Source organism: Triticum aestivum, chromosome 7B, assembly GCF_018294505.1.
Source record: "Triticum aestivum cultivar Chinese Spring chromosome 7B, IWGSC CS RefSeq v2.1, whole genome shotgun sequence".
NCBI lineage: Eukaryota > Viridiplantae > Streptophyta > Magnoliopsida > Poales > Poaceae > Triticum > Triticum aestivum.
This window is the reverse complement of record NC_057813.1, coordinates 702,483,977-702,503,809: the sequence shown is the minus strand read 5'-3', so window position 1 is coordinate 702,503,809 and position 19,833 is coordinate 702,483,977. Positions and strand designations below refer to the sequence as shown.

The 19,833-nt window shown below is 47.7% G+C and overlaps 1 pseudogene; it reads right to left on the bottom strand.

Annotated features, from left to right (window-relative positions):
• Positions 1 to 714: 714 nt before the first annotated feature.
• LOC123161986 (uncharacterized) lies at positions 715 to 3,806 on the bottom strand (annotated as a pseudogene).
• Between the last annotated feature and the right edge of the window lie 16,027 nt (positions 3,807 to 19,833).

Genomic DNA, 19,833 nt, shown 5'->3' with positions numbered 1-19,833 from the left:
GAGAACTCCATCTTCCTGGTGTCAAGCAAGAGCAACTTTTTCATCCAAAAATTCACCCAGTCCCAGTAGAAACAACCATAAGCATAATGGCGCCTGTGAATATAGCCCTTGCCAAAGGCCAAATCACTCAAATCCTTGGATGCAGCAGCATGCCATTGATCAGTGCTGGAAGAGAAGACGAAGGCAGCCAGACTGTTTTTGCAATGTGCCATCAAGATGACTCTGAATTTTATTGCTCCAGCCGATGCCTCCTCGTCGGCGAGGGGAACAAGGAAGCGCGTGCAGCAGGCCTCGATTACCAGGGGGAATGGGTGCCCAAGCAAAGCGGCTAGGCCGTGAGGCAGCGGGGGGAGCAGGACGTAGCATAACTTCTGATAGAAGAAACTGCATCAATCTGAGGACCCTCTGAAGATGTCTCACACACACACTCTCTCTCTCTCTCAGAGTAGCGTTGCTGATTCTTCAGCTTTTTCCCATCTGTAACATGTCCATCCATCAGGTAACTTGATGAAAGTCATCATGCCGTGGCAAAAAACCGACTCCAATTATATGCTGCAGTAGGGTTGGGCTGGCTTGATTACCAGTCCCGTTACAGCAGTTTCGCACTTGTCCAACTTCACCTGCCCAGGTTCATCGTCATATCTGATACAGTTGAGAAGAAGAAGAAAAAAACGAATTGCAGATATACAGCCACAATTGTCGATTGACTGGAACTGTAAATTCATTGTCAGGTTCAATTAGACAGGGAGCAGACGCATCGATGTTATGGTGACCGAGGCTATAAGTAGCATGAAATTAAACAAGGACAACATACACATGGCCACAGCCAATTGAAATTCTGTAGATTGTCATGCGCCATCTTGTCAGCAAGGGGGTCACATCTATCTGCGAGCTATGAAACCGCCATCACTCTGAATTCTCAAAGCTCATCTGATGACCGACATCCAGTTCTTAGGCAGGGAGCAGTAATATCCATGTTACAGTAACCAAAACTAGACACAGCATCAAAACAAAAACAACAGACACAGCCACTGCCAGGTGAAATTCTGTAAATTGGCACGCGCCATATTGTCAGAAAGGCGATCATATCTGCGAGAACTCCATGCTACCGAAACCATGGTGGCTTTGAACTTGGAAGGCAGATCTGACGAAGAGCACATCGAATCTGGGCAAATAAGAAAAAAAGCTCAGACAACAAATAAGGTTTTCCGTGCACTTTGACGAGTTTTATGAGCTCCAAGGAACAGAACTGTAATATCACAGGGAAGAGGCATAATAGTTGTGTTACATTGGTAATATTCATCGCAACTGAATTTGAAACATGTTAATGCAAAGACTCAACTTTATTGTGTTTAGCACTGTAATCTGCACTACAAGTTGAAACACATAGCCATATTGGCCCAAACATACACAAACTAGCCTTGAAAACTTAGCCTTGCAGAATTGGCACATTCGTGTTGCAGGAGTTCATATTCTACCAAGGCACCTAGCAGTATAAAAATTAAAAATTTAACCTCTAACTAAAGATACGAAAAAAACAAAAATTTGGGGTTCAGGGGTGTTGGTAGGGAGAACCAACAAACCAGGTGCACTCTGCCATCCCAGTACAAAAACGAGTAACACAAGGAAAGAAATACAAAACTTTGCCACCTCTAGTTCATGCATCTTACAGATTTGCTAATACACAATCACCTAAAACCTTAAGCTTCAGTTAATCATCTCACGGTGAGATTCTCCCCCACATGATCTGCTTTGAAATTACACGAGGATCTAGGTGTGGTGGAGATTGACTGAAATAAACAAGATTTTTTGGCTGCCTGTGCAACGCTAAGAACTCCCTGATCTTATGAGTTGATTTCAGATAAAACAGATTGTGAGCACAAGCTGTTATTATTATATAGAGCGGTGAGCTCACAAGCTGTTATTATTATTTAGAGCAGTGGCTCATGATCTTGTTCGCGACCTTACCAGTTATTCAAGTTTTCGAAACAACATCTCAAGATAAAATTATATATGTAAGGATGGCCAAAGTAAAACTTTCTGCCTCCTTATACCTATCAAAAGAAAAGTGTACAGGATGAGTTGTGCTTGACTTGAATGAAGAAATTTTCTCAAGGTGAAACAATCCTAACTAAACTAATTTTACACTTGTAAGCTACTCATAATGTGCAGGATATTTTTCCTTACCAACCTCAGTCGCTTAAAATGGCAATTGAAAAAAACAAGACAAGAAAACACAATGATGTTCCAAAGCTTGCTTAGTTTTCCAACAAGGACAAGAAAATAAACACTACTAAATCATGTAAACAAGAATTATCAATTGCAATCAAGCATTAGACAAGCTGTGTGATAATTATAAAGGGAGGGAGCTAACAAGGATATGATAGAAATTTTACCACTTCATATTGCCCGTGAAGACAACAACGATGGTGGGAAGTTGGTATATATGTGTGTCCCATACATAGGCAATAATTGTTTGGCACAAACCCTCTGAAGCTGCAACGTCTTGGCGTCCATTGAGAAATATTCATCAACGAGTAAACTATGTACAGATAAGGCTGGTTTCCTTGTCAAGAGCAAGCGCCTCTCAGTTGCAGCATCAATAAAATGTTTGTATCTAGAATCTAGTGAGATTGTCTTCTCCATCTGCCACTGGATGGGACTCTCACCTTTATTTCGTGCAATGGCATAGCTGAGATGAGATGTAAAGTCACCATCAAATCCAAAAATCCCAAGCCTGCCTTCCCCTGCCTCCACAATGCCTACACCTTTTTTACTCCAATCTCCAGGTGGTAGATTAGCAATGGAGAACTCCATCCTCCGGATGTCAAGCACCAGCAACTTTTCACTCCTGATTATCACCCAGTCCCAGTAGAAGCAACCACAAGCATAATGGCGCCTGAGAAAAGAAGGGTGGAGCTGTGGCATAATGACCAAGTCGTCAATGTCAAGGGCCAAATCATTCCAACTCTTGGATGCAGCAGCTTGCCATATTCCGGTGCTCGAAGAGAAGACGAAAGCAGACAACTTAGTTTTGCAATGAGCCATCCAGATGACTCTGAATGCTGTCTCTTCCGCCGTCTCCTCCTCGCGGAGGGGAACGAGGAAAGGCTTGCACCGAGACCTGTTGTACTTGGGGAGCAGGTGGTCAACCGAATGGGCTAGGTCGTCAGGTACCGGGGGAAGCAAGATGTACCGACGGTGCAAGGGGTCGTCAGGTACCGGGGGAAGCAAGATGTACCGACGGTGCAAGGGGTCGCATACGGCGAGCTCCTGGAAGACAGAGGGCTGTGAGCCCCGAATTGAGGAGGACGCGGCCGTCGCGGCAGTCCCGGACAGTCCAGCGGCAGTGGGAGGGGAGGAAGGAGAAGGAAAAGTCGGCGGCGAGGGCAAGCGCGCGGGCGGCGGGTGCAGAAGGGTGAGGCGGCAGGGCAGGATGGAACCCGTCGCGCTCGAGGAAGCCGAGGAGTGGTGGTTCGTGGAGGCAGCGGAAGCGGCGGAGGAGGGATCGCTCGGTGGCGAGTCGGCGGAAGGAGACGCAGGGGGCGGAGAAGCGGGCGAGGTCGGCCGGAGCGGGCAGCCGGAGGAGGATCTCGGTCAGGAGGTGGTCGGGGAGATCCGTCAGAGGCGACGCCGTCTTCCTCTTGCTGGTCGACATTGGCGTGGAGTGGGCAAAGTGGTTGGGGGAACGTGGTATAGGCCGGCGAGGGAGGTAGAACCGGCCGTCGGAGGGCAGAGGAGCCAGCCGCCGGGAAACCTCGGCGAGATCCGAAGCGGTGAATCCGTCCAGAACCCTCGGCGGCGGTGTTGTTGGGATCGGGAGAGTCAGTTGAGTGGTTTTTTTTCCCTTCCTTTTATGATACCGAAATGGGCCTTGGCTGGTAATGGCATGCCCAGTTTTCAGGCCCGGCATCTCAGTCGTCCAGCTTTGTCTAAAAAGAGAAACTACTCGTCCAGTTGATCTCAAAAAGAAGAAAGTATAGTTTTGCCCCTCAAATCCATCTAGTTGGATCAAATTCCCCCAAAGTCTAAAATCGGTTAAATCACCCCCCCCCCCCCCCCCCCGTCCCCCAAAACTCTGCGATACCAGATCAATAAGCCCCTCGAGTGGTTTTGGGAAGGATTGCAACCGGTTTTGACTATAGGTTGTTGACTTGTCATTTAACTTGTGCCCCACGGCGCAATGTTCTTGACGAGTGAGCATCGCGCCGGGCAAGTAGTGGCTCTGACCATTCATCCAGGCTGAGGTTGTTGGCTTTGGCGCCCCGGAGATTGTAGCCGAGCGCGCGGTCGCCAGGGCTCAGGAGGTGCCCAAGGTGCGTCCTTACGATGATAATGGTGTCACTCCTGCCCAGCTCTGACGGGCGCCTCGAGCTGCCTCGCCGCATCCGCCACGTGCACCGGCAGGAGGGAGAAGATGAGGGCCACGAGGCCGGAGGGTGCACGGCCGCGACGCAAAAAAGAAGTCAAGATCGCCGGCGACGACAACGCAGATCGTTGAGCCTGCCGCGCCGAGGCCAGCGAGTCGTTGGTCGAGTGTGCTCAGACCTTGAGTGTGCTACGCGTGCATGGTTGGCATTCGTGCTTGTGTTGTGCTGTGCTGTGCTTGGAAAACATGGCGACGGGGTGGCTGGATGTTCATGTGAGGCAAGGGGTTCAGCCCAAAAATGCAAACATGGCATCGGAGCTTGGCCCTTTTGGCCATGGCGGGCCAAGGGAGCTCGCCGGGCACAAGCGCGGTCGGTTGGGCATCTGCAGAGTGCAGACACACGCGCGTGTGTGTGCGCTATAGTGCGGCAGCACGGCTACAGCTGGGGGCGTGCTCGCGGTGCGGGACGCGGCTGCAGGGTGGTCTCAGGCCATGGAAAGGCCAAACTCTGGGCTATGGCCTCGGCCATGGGTGGCGTAGGTCAGCGAGGCGAGCGGGTCGAGCACGAGGAGAGCTGCGTCTGCGTGGTACACGAGAGCGCTGGCCGAGGCCAGCCATGGCAGCCATGTACTACTACTGGACGGGGCGGCGGCCGTTACTCTCTGTTTGCAGCGGGGCAGTACGGGTAGCATGGCGGCGTCTTGCTCGTTCATTGCCGTGTCAGCATCATATCCCCAGTCAACAACCTTTAGTCAAAACCACCTACAATCCTTTGCAAAACCACTCAAGGGGCTAATTGCTCCGGTATTGCAGAGTTGAGGGGGTGATTTAATCGGTTTTAGACTTTGGGGGGAATTTGATCCAACTAGAGAGATTTGAGGGGGGGGGGGGGGGGGGGGGAAACTATGCTTTCTTCTCTCAAAAAAAAAACCAAACAAAAAACTGAGTCAGCTTAGAACACTCGTTTCTCACAAAAAATGTTGTTCAAGTTTGGATGCGATCAATGATGCTTCCCTCCATGGATGGGATATTGTTTAGAGTTTCATTCCCTTATACTCCCATGAGTTGTTTTTACTCTTCATATAAGATTTGTCTCAAGTCAAATTGCGTAAAGTTTGATCAACTTTATAGAGAAAAAATATCAACATTCACAATATAAAATCAATATCAATAGTTGTGTCATAAATTTAATTTTCATACTGTATAACTTCAGTATTGTACATATTGATATTTTTTCATATAAATATGGTCAAATTTTACAAAGTTTGACTTGAAACAAATCTTATATGCGGAGTAAAATGGGTCGTAACGAGGACTTCAAAATATGTATAAAAATTTACACCTTAATTCAAAGAACTAAATAAGTAATACTCCCTCGGTCCCAAAATAAGTGTCTCAACTTTAGTTCAACTTTGTATTAAAATTAGTATAAAGTTGATACACTTATTTTAGGACGGAGCGAGTACCTCGCAATTGACATATTTGGACTGATTACTTCATAAGATCAAAGTCTCATAGGAGAACATCGCATACTCACCGGAGTGTACTACATCCCACGGCTTCGAAACAACATCATCTCTGTCGGGAAACTTGACGAGAATGGATGCAAGGTGGATATCGAGAACGGAGTGATGACGATCTTCGACAACCTCCGAAACGTGCTAGCGCGTGTGAATCGCACGCGGAACAGGCTCTATATCCTCAACCTTGATCAATCTCAACCGGAATGTTGGCTCGCCAAGAGTGATGATGATTCGTGGTTATGGCATGCTAGATTTGGACACGTTAACTTCTACGCCTTGAAGAAGATGTCAAAGATGGAGATGGTATCTGGGATGCCGCTGATCGACCATGTTGATCGAGTATGTGACGGGTGCTTGGTTGGAAAACAGCACCGCAGGCCGTTCCCTGCTCAGTCTACCTATTGTGCAAGTGATGCACTCGAGCTGCTCCATGGTGATCTATGTGGCCCTATCACCCCAGCAACTCACGGAGGAAAGAAGTACTTCTTCCTTGTGGTAGATGACTACTCGGGATACATGTGGGTCGTTCTCCTACGATCTAAAGATGAGGCGTTTGAAGCGTTCAAGAAGCTGAAGGCTGCAACGGAGATGGAACACAAGCTGAAGGTTCGCGCTCTACGGACAGATCGCGGCGGAGAGTTTACGTCGAACGAGTTCAACGACTACTGCGAGAAGATTGGTATAAAAAGGTTCCTCACGGCACCTTATACGCCACAGCAGAACGGCGTTGTTGAAAGGCGCAATCGAACCGTCGTTGACATGGCGAGAAGTTTACTCCATCTGCAACTTGTGAAATTGGCGCTTCAGCACTTGTGCCCGAGCCTTGGTGACGCGATCTTCTCTGATCTTCATCTCTTTGAGTGCGTTCCACGCCTCTCTTGCTGTCTCAAACTCCGCCAAAGTCATCAGCACGGAATCTGGTACAGACTGGGCTATGGCGGCCATGGCACCTTCGTCGCACTCCTTGTCGACGTCGTCGTCCGTAATGGCCTCCCACACTCGAAGGGTTCGGATAATGATCTTCATCTTCACCGCCCACACGCCGTAGTTGGCGTCGGTGAGCATAGGGTACTGGATGGGGATGTTGCGATGCGCCTGTACGTTGGCGCCGCCCGTTCCGCCACCACTTGTTGCTGTCTTGCCGCCCTTCTTCACATTGTCGCTTTTCTTGTTCGCCTTGGAACCGCCGTTGCCGGACTTGACCAACTCAGCGTCGCTGTCCGTCATCGTAGATCGTAGATCGTCGAGGCTCTAATATAAATAGTTTCTCACTAAGCAGTAACAGCTTAAGGCCATGGGATTGAAGAATGAGGCAGCCAAGAAATGTACCTCTTCATCGTGGCTAGGGAAGCCACTCCGATTGGAGTTCTGACGCCACCCCCTCTCGTAAAGAAAGGAGACAAGCGGGCTCCTGAACAGCTCAGTCCTAGCAGGCTTCAGTTCACTGTATTCGGTGAGCGTCAGTTTCACACGGTATGAATAAAGTCCAACCTGGGCATAACATCAAAAGGTAGCACTTAACGCGACTGTAAACTATGCTACTTAAACAGACTACTTCTTTTCCGAAGCATACACAATTGCTTGCTGGCAAGATTAGCTCATCAGAGTCAAATAGTGGAAACTAGATTAACCTATGCATGTAAGGTAGCAGAAATATGATACCAGCAGCCATATAACCATTTAGCTCAGTCACTAATCTACCATGCGAGGTTCAATCTTTGCATCTGATAGCCAAATATCAGCAGTGCAGGCCATGACTCACACATCATCTCCCCAAACTGAAAATATCTGCTAAACTTACGCCTAGCTCTCGATCGATTACTCTACTAAATACAAGCCTGGTTCCTGCCAAAGCCCCGCCTAGGCATAACAACAACATTTGGTGTGCGACAATCGTTCCCCCTTTTTTTAACACACGCACACACACAACGCGTTCCCTTGCCTTCCCTGAGATGAGGATCAGCTAGTGGCGTGGGTAGGTACCGGGTCGAGGGCGACGGCCGACGCGGCTACGGCCACCCGGCGAGCCGGCAGCGGCAGGCCTGGGCTGCGGCCAAGGCGGCAGGGGACGCGTGGGGGATGGAGCGACGGAGAGGAGGAGGAGCAAGCCGCCGCGGCTCTCACCGAGAGCTGCATGGGAGCTGCAAAGCAATTGCAGTAGTATGCTGTAGCCTGGAACCTGGAGACGCGCCGGCCGGCGAAGGGAAGGAAAGAAATCCTCTGCCTTTGGCAAGGTCCGGCAGGGGAGGGAGGGAAGACCGCAAGAGGAGGGGCGTGCTGGTCGTGGGCTCGTTCGCGCCTTGGCCGCTTGGTCCGGATTTTCTCTTTTAGATCGACACAGGCGTAGGAAAAAAAAGGGGATCGGTTGAATTTAATTTGTGATCGGTTGAATTTTTTATCACACAATATGCCTCCTTTATTTGTGTTGGCTCAAGTGTCTCATCTCCTTTGTCAGGTTTATTTGGTAACTTGTTCTGATTTTGCGCCCGTTTTCTTCGGTGTTTTCTCATTTTGTTGGTCCATTTTCATCTATTCTTTTTGCTCTCTGAAGGGGGGTAGAGGGCCGGAGAGGGAAAGGTATGGATGGAGAGAATGAGGTTAGTTGCTGGATTAAGAGGATCTAGGGCACGTCACACCTAAGCTTGGTTCAGTCTCGTTGGGAGGTTGTGGAAATGACAAACGTGGCCGAGGCGGCGCATCTAGCCTTGACGGCTGCTGGGCGCTACTATGGCACGCATGACAATGATCAGCAAGATGATGATGTGATAGTGATAGGAACTGGAAGTGACATGATGGTGTTTTCCCTTTAGGCGTCTTCTTCTTTGGCGTACTAGTTCAGTGTGAGCATGTTGATAGAGTGCTGAGGGCATTTTGTTGCCAGCAAAATGACCAGAATCACAGTCAAACTGCTAGCACGACGAAGGTGGCCCATTCCGAGCGACCGGGCAGAGCAACCATTTGTTGTGTCTGTGCTAGCACCAAGGTGACCGTCCCCGAGCAATCAGAGAGAGCATTGAGAGCAACACGGCTAGCTCCAATTGCTCACCACCCTCCTCTAGCATCGGATCCATGCCATCTGGGTCAGCAAGGGCTAGCCCATTCTTAAACGTGTTTGGCATGACACATTAAGTAAACGTGACGACTCAAGGCATGTTTATTACCTAATGGGTGGTCTGGCACATTTAACCTTTTCTTACTCACGTTTACTCGTATTTGAACTTGCTGAATGGGTAAATTTTACATAACTAGTAACCACTGAATAATAGATTAAGGTATAGAAATAGGACGGTGATTTGCGTCAGTCGCGACCCTCTTGGTCATTAGATCTCGCCTTCCCTGTGGTTGTTTCCTTTGCACATGGCTCGCACCAAAATTGCAGGGGATAGAGCCAGCAGCAGCGAGCACCACCCCCTCCCCGCCCGACAACACCAACTCTACACCGGCTCCTCGCATCCGGTGGTGGCAGCTTGCTCGACCACTAGTAGAAAAAAGGTCAAATGTGAGACACATTAGTCCCGGTTTGTAACAGAACCGGCACAAATGTGTCCATTAGTGCCGGTTCCAACGGCTAGCCGGGAGGAGCTCTTTAGTACCGGTTCGTGGCAAACCTTTAGCATCGGTTCGTGCCACGAACCGGTACTAATGAGAGTGGTGGCAGGATGTTGTCAGAGTGGGGCCCTTCCAGCACCTTTAGTACCGGTTCGTGCCACGAACCGGTACTAAAGGTCGTCCTATATAAATCCTTCGTCCACCCGCACTCTGTTCTTCCCCTTTCCCCTCTCCCTCTCTTTTGTTCTTTCCTTCTTCCTCTCGAGTTCATCACAAAATTTGCCCCAAATTTGTCAAGATTTGCAGGCCCTCATCCATTCAAATGATCACCAAGGTTAGCAACTTTGTCCTTTCATCTCTCATTGCTAGATTAGCTCTTGCATTGGTTTATATAGTGAATAATTGTGGGTTTTAGTAATTTGGGAGGAATTATATGTGGTAGTATTTGATTTATATGCAATTTGAGGTCAAAATAACACTTAGTTTGCATATGTAGGTGTGGTTTACTTAGTGCCTTCTAAATCTCCGTCGTAACCACCGTCGATCGCCCGCACCGTCCCATCGCCGGCACCACCTTGTGGTGAGCCTCTTGTTCATGAAATTTTATATTAAAAAAATGATGTTTGTGTGATTTGGATATATAGTTACTCGTATAATAAATATCTTACCCGTACGTTGTTTGTTATACATATGCCATGGTTTTGATATCCGTCCCCATCGGCCCTCATCCTTGTTATGATTCGGATGTGGTATATTCTCTTTTAAAACTATTTGTTGCATTTCGTGTTTATGACAAATTATGCCCATCAAGTTGACATAGATATTTTTATCTAGGAGGTATGTGAACCGGAAATTCCAACCGACCCTATTGTCGAGAGGTTAAATTTAGTTGAAAGAGAAAACGAGTACTTGAAAGAAAAATTGAAAAGAATTGAGGGGGAGAAGATGGAATTGGAGTTGCATGTTGCCGATGTCGTCGATGATCACAAGATCAAGATGAAGAAAATGCGCTTGAAGATTAGAAAGATTAGAAAATATGCCATCGATAGTGAGGCTTGGTATCATTATGCTGTTGGATCAATTGTTACCTTAGTTGTGATCTTGATCGCATTTGTTGTTGCATTTAAATGCTTTAGCTAGAGAGTTATTTGTTTGTTGCATTTAAGTGTTGTATGAACTTTATGTATGAACTTGTATTAATTTGGTCTATTCGGTGTTGTGTAATGAAGATGAGCCGGCAATGGATGTACGATGACCGATGCTCTCCCCAGTTCGTTGAGGGCGTGCATACTTTTCTGCTTGCGGCTGAGGCAAACAAGCGGGCGGATGGTTTTATGCCTTGTCCATGTGCTGGCTGTAAGGATGATCGCAATTACTCTATGTCAAGAACCATTCACGTCCACCTGTTTGAGTCCGGTTTCATGCCCCACTATAATGTTTGGACCAAGCACGGAGAAAGAGGGGTTATGATGAAAGACAGTGAAGAAGAAGAGGACGACGACAGCTATCCTGGCCATGGGTTCCCTGAATACGATGATACAACAATGGGGAAGAAGCTGAGCCGGTAATGCGGGAAGAAGCTGAGCCGGCAATTGGGGAAGAAGCTGAAGAAGAGGCATCAGATGAGCCCGTTGATGATCTAGGTCGGGCCATTGCCGATGCAAAGAGAAACTGCGCAAGTGATTTGGAGAAGAAGAAGTTGCAGCGCATGTTAGAGGATCACAAAAAATTGTTGTACCTGAATTGCGTAGGTGACAAGAAAAAGCTAGGCACCACACTGGAATTGCTGCAATGGAAGGCAGAGAATGGTGTATCTGACAAGGGATTTGGAAAGTTGCTGGTAATGATAAAGGATATGCTTCCAAAGAACAACGAATTGCCCGAGAGTACGTACGAAGCAAAGAGGCTGTCTGCCCTCTAGGGTTAGAGGTGCAGAAGATACATGCATGCCCTAATGATTGCATCCTCTACCGCGGTGAGTACGAGGATTTGAACGCTTGCCCGGTATGTGGTGCATTGCGCTATAAGATCAGCCGCGATGAGCATGGTGATGTCGAGGGCGAGCGCCCCAGGAAGAAGATTCCTACCAAGGTGATGTGGTATTCTCCTATAATATCCCGGTTGAAACATTTGTTCCAAAACAAAGAGCATGCCAAGGCGATGCGGTGGCACAGAGAAGACCGTAAGAAAGACGGAAAGTTGAGAGTACCCGCTGACGGGTTGCAGTGGAAAAAAATCGAAAGAAAGTACGGGAAGGAGTTTGCAGATGACGCAAGGAGCGTATTGTCACATCCCTAGCTTCTGGTGCTGTCTAGTGTTGCATCTTGCTTGCATCATGTTTAAAATTCTGAAATTTGAACTGAGGGAAATTGGAAGCCTCAAAACTTAAATAAAAGAGGGGCAAAGAACCCTGGAAAATGCATTCAATGTTCCAAAATGGCCTTAAATAATGTTGGTTATATTTTGGCAAGGGTTTTGCACCAAACCAAAAATAATGAACATTTTGAGGAATATTTTGAGCACTGAATTTAAATCATTATTGTATTTGAATTTGGAATTATATTCATAATATATGGGATATATTTTCAAATAACTCTGAAATGCTTTATGTGCTGTTGGAAAAGTCCATCTAGCAAATAAAAATATTCAGAGGAGTTTTTGGCATTGTTTGAATTTGTTTAAATTCAAAACAATGCCAAAACAAATTTAAAAAAAATAGAAAACAGAAATATAAAAAAGAGAGAGAGAGAGCCCACCTGGACTTACCTGGTGCTCACCTCTCAGCCAACCGGCCCAGCTCCTGTGCTGGCAGCCCACCGGTGCGGCCCAGCCCACCAGGCGTCCCCCCCCTGTCGTCTTCCCCGCGCCAGTAGGCAGCGCGCGTGGCCGACGGGCACCGACGCTGCCTCAGCCACCTCCTGCTTCCCCGTCACCTCCTGCTTCCACCGCGACGCCACGGCCCTTCTAGCGTCGCCACGCAGCCCCTGGCTCTCTCTCTGTCACTCTCCTCGCTCCTCCCCCCCCCCTCCTCTGTTTCTTGCACGCAGCCACTGAGCGGAGCTCGTCGCCGCCGTCCACTGCCACCATGGCCACCGGGCCTCCCTCGCTTCCCCGACTAGCCCACAAGCTCCGCCACTCCGTACTCGACCCACCTCACCGAGCCACGCCCCTCCAGGAGCCCCCGAAGCGCCGCCCCGACGTTTTTCCCCTCCTCGGACCCGCCGGTCGCCGTCGCCCGATTCGTCGGCTCCGGACCGTCCCCGGCCTCGTCCCCGCCTCGAATGGATCCGCTGTGAGCCTCCGCTGCTTCTCCTGTGCTCGCCCCCTCCGTTCTCGCCCCCTAGCCCCATCTCCCACCGCGGCCGAGAGCTTCTCGCCGCCGGCCATGGCGCGACCGTGGCCACAGCCACCGCAGCTCGTTCCCGAGCCCACCATCGTGATCAGCACGATCGCATGAACCCGTAGACACCCACAACGCCTCCTCCCGTGCTCTGTAACGCCACCCCGAGATTGCCCGAGCTCCGGCAGCCGCAAAAGAGCTCGCCGCCGGCAGCTCCGGCCACCCCAGCCTCCGCCACCGCCACCGTTGGATGCGCCACTCCACCCTCTCCCCGTAGCTGCTCCCTGCGCGCCAAAAGAGCCCCTGTAGTTGGTTCCCGACGCGCACCACCGCGTCTGGCCTCGCCGGCGTTATGTCGCCGGTGGGTTTGACCCCGTTGACTACTGACCATGTGGGCCCAGTTTGACCTCCCCTGGCTCAATGACAAGTGGGGCCCGTCCCTGCTAATTCGGGTTAGGATTAGTTTAACTTAATCAACCTCTGTTAGTTAACCCCCTGACACTGACCAGTGGGCCCCAGCGCCACTAATTCTTAATTAGAATTAAAACTAACCCCTGTTAAACCCTCCTGTCACTGACGTGTGGACCCCACACGTCAGGTTTGACCTGGACCCACCCTGTTGACCTGATGACGTCAGGGTGAGATCATGCTTACGCCATATTCCTTTTCTGGAATTTAGTTTATTTTATAATAATCAGGAAATTCCAGAAAATGCCTAAAACTTCTAAAATTCATAGAAAATTAACCGTAACTCCAAATTAAATAATTTATATATGAAAAATTATCAGAAAAATTCAAGGAATCCATCTGTACCATTTTCATGCATGTTAGAACAACTTATAGCTGCTGTTTAGCACAAATCAATTAAATGGCATTTAAATAATCACATATGGAGTTTGAATTTGAATCTTGGATTCAAACCAACTTCATTTAATCTGGTTTTAGTTGCATTAGCTCAAAACACATTCATTTTGCCATGTCATGATCATGCATCATATTGTGCATTGCATTGAATGTGTTCCCTTCTGTGTTGCCGGTATTTGTCCCCTCTCGATAGACGTGATATCGATGATGTGATCGTTGACACTGATGAAGACTCACTGTTATCTTCAGAAGTGCCAGGCAAGCAAAACCCCCTTGTTCATTCCGATACAATCCTACTCTCTCGCTCCTGCTCTCTTTTACTGCATTAGGACAACACCGATTCATATGTTACTTGCTGCGGTAGCTGAACCCCTTTATCCTTTGCATGACCTGTCATTCCACAGTAAATAGATGAAACCCACTAGTATGAGTAGGAGTTGTTTGAGCCCTGTTGTGCCTACTCATTCATGCTTGTTTGTCATGCCTGCTACTGCTTAGAGTTGAGTCAGGTCTGATTCATCGGGGATGAATCAGAGGCGTGTGAACATGTCCTACTGTGTGTGAGCTAAGTGTGTGAACACGATTTGGTAAAGGTATCGGTGAGAGGCCATGTAGGAGTACATGGTGGGTTGTCTCATTGCAGCCGTCCTCAGGAACTGAGTTCTGTGTTTGTGATCCATGATTCAGCTACTACCATACATTGGGCCCTGAAATATGACCCCGCTCGACTTCTTATTCACCCTTGTCCTCTGTCCAGGAGTTGCAAGTAGTTTCTGGTGTTTGTAGTATGCTGGAGGCCGTGGACAGCACTGACCGTAGGGGTGGGCTGTGATGCGGTAGGCACGTGGCCGGGTATACCGGGCGCCCGTTTGGTGTCACGGAACCCTGTTCACATCGTTTGGGGCTGTGAGCGAAACTCCGGCCGGATCTCCTCATGGATGGAACCCGAATAGGCGATAAACCTGGACTAGAGACTTGAGTGTTTAGGTAGGTCGTGGTCTACACCCACGTCGGCTTTCGCTTGAAGTCTGCCGAGCACATGTCGTGTGCAGACGCTAAGTGGTGGAAACATGTATGAAGAAGTACACCCCTGCAGGGTTAATATCATCTATTCGAATAGCCGTGTCCGCGGAAAAGGACTTCTGGGTTGCTTATATCAGTTCATAGACAAGTGAAAGTGGATACTTTAAAATGCGCAAGATAAGCGTGAGTGCTATGGATGGCGTTCTCGTAGGGAGACGGGAGCGGATCCATAGTGGTGTATTGATATGGTGAATATGTGGACTCGTGTGCGCCACCTCAAAAGAGTCGCTTGCAGTCGTAGTTTAGGATAGCCACCGAGTCGAAGCTGGCTTGCTGCAGTTAAACCCCACCACCCCTTTGTTGATAATGATGCATATGTAGTTAGTTCTGATGTAAGTCTTGCTGGGTACATTTGTACTCACGTTTGCCTATTTTATGTTTTTGCAGAGAGACTTCAGTCTCATTAGTAGTTCCGCTTGGACTTCGACGTTTAGCTTGTTACCTCAGCTACGATCTTGTGCCCCGACAGGATCTGGTAGATAGTCAGGCTTCTCAGCCTTTTTCATTTCTAGATGTCTGTACTCAGACATGATAGCTTCCGCTTGTGCTTTGACTTGTATGCTCTGAATGTTGGGTCGTGAGACCCCTGTTTGTAATATCTTGCTCCTCGGAGCCTATTGATTAAAATACTTGAGTTGTAGAGTCATGTTGTGATGCCATGTTGTATTTGCACATATCGAGCATATTGTGTGTATGTTATTGAAATGCTTGGTATGTGTGGGATCTGACAACCTAGTTGTTTATCCTTGGTAGCCTCTCTTACCGGGAAATGTCTCCTAGTGTTTCCACCGAGCCATGGTAGCTTGCTACTGCTCCGGGACACTTAGGCTGGCCGGCATGTGTCCTTCTTCGTTCCTGTGTCTGTCCCTTCGGGGAAATGTCACGCGATGAATACCAGAGTCCTGTTAGCCCGCTACAGCCCGGTTCACCGGAGTCCTGCTAGCCCAGTGCTACAGCCTGGATTCACTCGCTGATGACCGACACGTTCGATGTTGGGTCATGGATGCCTGTCCCTGTAAGTCTGTGCCACTTTGGATTTACGACTAGCCATGTCAGCCCGGGCTCCTTATCATATGGGTGCTAGCGACACTGTCATATACGTGTGTCAAAAGGCGCAAACGGTCCCGGGCAAAGGTAAGGCGACACCCGTGGGAATACCGTGCATGAGGCCGCAAAGTGATATGAGGTGTTACATGCTAGACCTATGTGGCATTGAGTCGGGGTCCTGACAGCGTTGGTATCAGAGCTTGACTGCCTGTAGGATTACCAAGCCAAACTGGTCGAAGTTGAGTCTAGAAATTCTTTAGTTATGTAAGGGAATTGATTGTGGGATGGAACGTAAGGCTCTTTTTACTCCTTGTACCTCATGGCCTTCTGATCTGAGTCATCATCTTCTCTTCTACGGGGATTAAGAACTAGGCTATCTCTTCTTTCTATCAGGATCACGTGTTACTAATCAGTGGACTTATAAGATTGTTGAATTTAAGTCTCAGTTCAGTTCCTACTACTTCCGTATGTTAATTGTTGATCTCGAAACCTTGATATTGTACTTCTGAGTGGTTATGCCACCATTTTTGTGAATGTCTCAAATCTTTTCTGAGCATTTATAGCCGTTATGCTGTCCGAGTCATCCCAGGTTTCTAAGTAGTCTGATGCAATTGCAAATCTTTTCTTCCCGTTCCAATGTTCCCATGGGCCAGATTAACCACACTAATCAGTGAGTTGAGGTACTTCGTTACCTTGACATATATGTTGGAGATATTATTATGACCCTAGGTGTCTTAGGGGATCACCTAGCAATTTAGCCATGATTTGTGTTCCCGGTGTGATGATTCTGGCCATCATTCTCGAAAGCATCCCGTGATGCTACTTAGTAATAGGTATTCTATTCCTGGGTTCTTGAACCCGAGATTCACTCTACTTACTTCATGTTGATAGTGTTTGCTAGTCCCTTTAGGATAGTAGTAACCTTTGCGATAGTCCTCGAGGTTCGTGGTACATCCTTCTTCCAATTACCATGAACCATTCTTGGCAGGAGTTCTTCTGAACCAAAAGATGACAAAAAGAGTGCTGTCGATGAGTTCTCCATGCTACATTGTGACTCTGCCAGCTCTACCTTTCCGCATGGGTTATCCGGAAGAATTATGTTGAACTTGGTTCGACATACTAGTCTATGCATCCACAACTCAGAAAGTTATATGTTCCTTTGAGTTGTCCCTCTTTAGTTGTCTACTGACCTTCGTCTATCAATTGATAGTCAAGAGTATGCGTGCGTTCGTTTATCGATGCCTACTACTTTTGTGGTCCGTCAAGCCATTCTATCGCGGAATGACTAGGAGAAACAAACTCCAGTATCTCTTCCATATCCAGGATTGGGTCAAAGAAGTTGTGCTCCGCAGATCAAAATGCCAATTCAGCTTTTGCTCTGTTCTACCTTGGAGTATTACCATCTTTATATCAGGATTGTTATAGGAATTGCACACCATCCTATGAACTCTTGGTACAGTCATACTTCTTGCCATCATTAGTCATTCCTCGGTCTTCGTGTTGATGCAACCGGAATACCGACAAATGAATTGTGATGTGTGAAACCAGTACGCCTAGCAACCTCGTTGCTGGGTAGTTAAATGGACGATAACCTCATTCTTAGCGTGTTGATTATTGAATCGTCACCCTAAGATTGATTGTGCTACCTAGTCCCTATTTCTGGTGCACTCCTCGACCAATGAGTTAGGATCTTGTCAAGTCCTCACTCATTTGATCATATCATCTTGCCCTGAAAAGCAAGATTGTTCTCGATCTTAGTAACATATCGGTGGTTCGTGATTTTCCGAATATCTTCTCGAAAGTATCACCAGGTTGTCACCTGACTGTTATGTTAAGCTCGTGATCAAGTTGGTTTATCCTGTAAACCACCCCTTTCTCCAAGAATCCGTGTTGGATACCCCTGAGCTAGTTGGTTAAGCTATGCATCAACTTGGAGGGTTGGAAGATAAAAGCTTGCCTGACTTAGTTCGTTCCAAAGGGATATTCTTGTGTAGTGTGTGTTGAAGAAAGATGATATCTTCATCGATTGGTCCCTGTGATCAGTTGTTGGACCTATTGTCTTATCAATCCTTTGATTTGAGTGTGGGCCATCGTCAAGTCAAATCAGTACCAACGATGCTCGTAATGTTGTCTTATTCGTGGTTGATCCCTCGAGCATACACCATTACATCTTTGGCCTGACCAATGCTATCACCGTGTTCACTTAACTATGGAATTCCTTTTAAAAGGAAACCCGGATGAATTGTTGTTGAGCCCATTGACAACATCCTTATCTCCTCCATGATTTTGTTGGACAATAAGTTAGTGTTGGAAAATTTTGAAGCATTTGTTCATGCTAGCTCATGAAGCATATGTTCGGATGTAAGAAGTGACTTCCTCTAGTTCATATGCATTTGATGCAAGTTGCCGCCGTGGACTCGAGAAAGTCAATGTTGCTTCCTCTGGAATCATCGCAAGTCAGTCATGCACACGTGCGAAGTATTCTGTGGTCTGGAGACTTGCAACCTTCATTCCATATGTGTATCCTAGCACACCAAGCCACTGACTGATTTGTTCAAGGAGAAGGAGTATCTTCATAAGAGCTAATCCGGACTTATGAAAGAACTTCGATATCCTCGCTGATGGTTCCCAACCAGAACTCGGTAGTGTTTTATTGTAAGACTACCATGTGGGCATGCTTGTCTGGGACAACGTGTTCACATGTTTGTAGCAGAACCAGCTCATGTTTTGGAGCTTGCTATCATAGTTCATTCCCCGAGAATCTCGCAACGTCATCTCGTCGATTCGTGTTGCAAACTTCCGTTTTTCTTCCTGGACTCGATGAGTCTGGAATATCCTGACACCAACCAGATCTGAATCTCAGGCAGATATGATGGTTGGAATATTTCCCAAGAATTATAATATTGGTCCCTCGAAAACCGGTAAAGTGGATGTCGTGGCCAACACACCCAGCCGGAAGACCTGTTATTATAATATCTTGATTGAGGAAGTTGGCCACCTCCCCATAGGGATTTCATAGGATTTACTCCCTAGTTGCCCCTATGGATTTTGAGATCCCGAAGTCCGACCTTTTTACTTGATGTTCTAGATATCAAACCATATCTATGAATGGGTTACGCTAGCACATCAAGGAGAACATTAGAAGCGGAGTGCTAAATGTCTCTCGGTCGATCGTCCAGATTTTGTTCCTTGGCTCGCTAAGGTGAAATCTGAGAAAGTGTTATCCTCCTTTGCATCTGCATCGTCCATCGCTATTCATCATGGTAGTAAGTTGTGTTGCCAGAATCCTTGACACGGATGCTGGTAAAACCCTGATGAATATGGAAATGCTCAAGTTCTTGAGAGCACGCACAAGCGCTAGGTGTTATCATCGGCACTAACTGGGTTGCTCTCAGTTTCCTCGGCAATGCTATGATCCTTTCAAACAGTGAATTCACTCCCTATTGTTGGGTTCTTCCCCAGTTACCAGAATCATTCCCAGCATTTGCATTTTGTTCCCAGCTTGCACCGCCAATGTGTCATTCTACCATGGGTCTCTTCCATTTCCGGTGATAAGCAAATTCATCCATTACGTTGTCTTCAACAAGGTAATCCACATCATCCAAGTCCGAGTATGCCATTCTACCGACCCCGCCAATCGATTGCTGTGATTTGCCTTAGGCTGATATAGAGAGTCTCAATGATCTCTATATCAAAGGTAATTCTTTTTGCCACTTAAGGGGATAATCTACGAATCAACTTCCCCTCCTCCAGGATGTTTCGTCGTGGTATCATGGCAACTCAACTCCTCGCTACGTTGACAACCGTTCACCACCTTCTTAATAGTGAAATTGTGGTCTACCTAGTGAACCTTCGTCATCTGCTTCACTCCATTCCTATGGATGTGTGCTTCGCCTCTCAGCTCGAGAGATGTTGCTATGTCTCATTCCGTGAGTTAATCCTGAGTTGTTCGACCTTCGAGAAGATCGATTCTTCCGGAGTTGTCCTTTTCCTCTTGCTGTCATGCTAGCTGGAGTTCTCAGAGCAAGACGACGGGACAAAGATGGTGATCGAATCAA